The following is a 2,518-nucleotide window of genomic DNA, read 5'->3' as shown; positions in this document are numbered from 1 at the left end:
TCACTTATTTATAGTTTCCCTCTTTATATTCAAGTCATTCACCCATTCTGAATTTGTCATGGTGTAGGGTGTGAGATATTGATCTAAACCTAATCTCTCCCACATTCTTTTCCAAATTTCCCAGCAGTTTTTGTCAAATAGTGGATTCATGTCCCAAAAGTTGGGCTCTTTGGGTTTATCATACACTGTCTTGCTGATGTCATTTACCCCAAGTCTATTCCACTGATCCTCCCTTCTATCTCTTAGCCAGTACCATATTGTTTTTTTTTAAATTTTTTTTAACATTTATTAATATTCATTTTTAACATGGTTACATGATTCATGGTCCACCTTTCCCCTTCAACCCCACCCTCCCGCACCACCCCCACCACCAACCCATGGCTGATGTGCATTTCCACTAGTTTTGTCATGTGTCCTTGATCAAGACCAATTTCCAAATTGTTGGTAGTTGCATTGGTGTGGTAGTTTCGAGTCCACACCCTCAATCATGTCCACCCCGACCCATGTGTTCAAGCAGTTGTTTTTCTTATATGTTTCCTCTCCTGCAGTCCTTCCTCTGAATGTGGGTAGCTTTCTTTACCATAAATCCCTCAGAATTGTTCTGGGTCATTGTATTGCTGCTGGTACAGAGGTCCATTACATTCAATTTTACCACAGTATGTCAGTCTCTGTGTATAGAGTTCTTCTGGCTCTGCTCCTTTCGCTCTGCATCAGTTCCCGGAGGTCTCTCCAGTTCGCCTGGAACTTCTCCAGTTTATTATTCCTTTTAGCACAATAGTATTCCATCACCCACATATACCACAGTTTGTTCAGCCATTCCCCAATTGAAGGACATACCCTCCTTTTCCAATTTGTTGCCACCACAAAAAGCACAGCTATGAATATTTTCGTACAAGTCTGTTTATCTATGATCTCTTTGGGGTACAAACCCAGCAATGGTATGGCTGGATCAAAGGGCAGGCAGTCTTTTATAGCCCTTTGAGCATGATTCCAAATTGCCAGTCAGAATGGCTGGATCAGTTCACAGCTCCACCAGCAATGCATTAATGTCCCAATTTTGCCACATCCCCTCCAACATTCATTACTCTCCCCTTCTTTCATTTTAGTCAATCTGCTAGGTGTGAGGTGATACCTCAGAGTTGTTTTGATTTGCATTTCTCTAATTATTAGAGATTTGGAACACTTTCTCATGTGCTTATTGATACTTTTGATTTCTTTACCTGAATTGTGCTAATAGTCCATAGTATCCCAAACAGATGGTCTAAGAATATATATATATATACTATTATTCAGTTCAAAGAATAGCTCATTGATTTAGGCTACTGATATCTTTTAGGAAGAATAAGGGAGAAAAGAAAATTGAACTCAGTTATTTTTTATTAGGTTTAAATTTTGACTTATTTCCTTTAAGAACTTTCAGAGTAAATTATACATATATGTGCAATAGTTTCAATGTGAATATTTTGTATATTTAATATTTTAAATTAATGTTTTATTGATACCTTTTGTTTTTACATCATGGATTTTCTGAAAATCTCCAATTCCAACCCAATTCAATAAGTATTCTCATTGCTATGAAAAAGAATTAAGGGTAACCTATTAACACAGGAAATATATAATAACATTGGACACACCAAAGAAACAGGAAAAGCTCATTTCTTCTTTTTTCTCCAAGTCCAAGTTTGTCTTTGTTTTATTGCTTTTTTTAATTTAGCTTATTGTAGCTGCTTCACTATGTATTTCAGATTTCTGAAACCTTGCAAAATGAACTCATTCATAATTCAGACAGAAAGGAAGACCACAAGTATATTTTATATACTATGTACAAAGGATACATGGGATGATGTGGATAAGAACTGAATAGAATTAGAAGACATGAAAGGTTACACTCTGTATCACTTCTAGAGTGACTGTTGGTGTTGGTGGAATCACTAATCCATGAGAGTAGAAAAGAAATAAGCTACTTGATACCAGGGACCATTTTGTTTGAAATTTTATGTTCCCACTATATAACAGCTTCTTGTACACAGTAGATTCTTAAATGATTTAGAACTAAAATGAATTGTATATGCATGAAATGTTAAAAAATAGTAATTGTCATTTTCAAACTCAAAATAAAAAACCAAATTACATTGAATACATTTTCTGTTTCATAAACAATCTTTTTTTGTTTTTATACCAAAATGTTCATTTGATGATGATTAAATTTATATTCAACAAAAATTTACAATAAAAATTCTAAAAAAATTCAGACAATTTTAAAGGTCTGCCAGCAAAAAATGGTACCTGCCTTCAGAGAAGGAACTGATGTAGTAAGAATGTAGATTAAATATATTTTTAAAAAGACAGCACTTTTTTTCTTGTTCTGTTTTTTGGCCTGTTTTCTTCACAACATGACTAACATGGAAATATGTTTTGCTTGCCTGCACATTTGTAACTTATTCTAAATTGCTTGCTGTCTCAGGGAGAGGAGAGAGCAGAGAGGGAAGAGAACTTTGAATTTAAATTTTGAAAAATG

This window comes from Gracilinanus agilis, chromosome 2 (genome assembly GCF_016433145.1).
Source record: "Gracilinanus agilis isolate LMUSP501 chromosome 2, AgileGrace, whole genome shotgun sequence".
In the NCBI taxonomy this organism is placed as follows: domain Eukaryota; kingdom Metazoa; phylum Chordata; class Mammalia; order Didelphimorphia; family Didelphidae; genus Gracilinanus; species Gracilinanus agilis.
Note: the sequence above shows the minus strand (reverse complement) of the source record.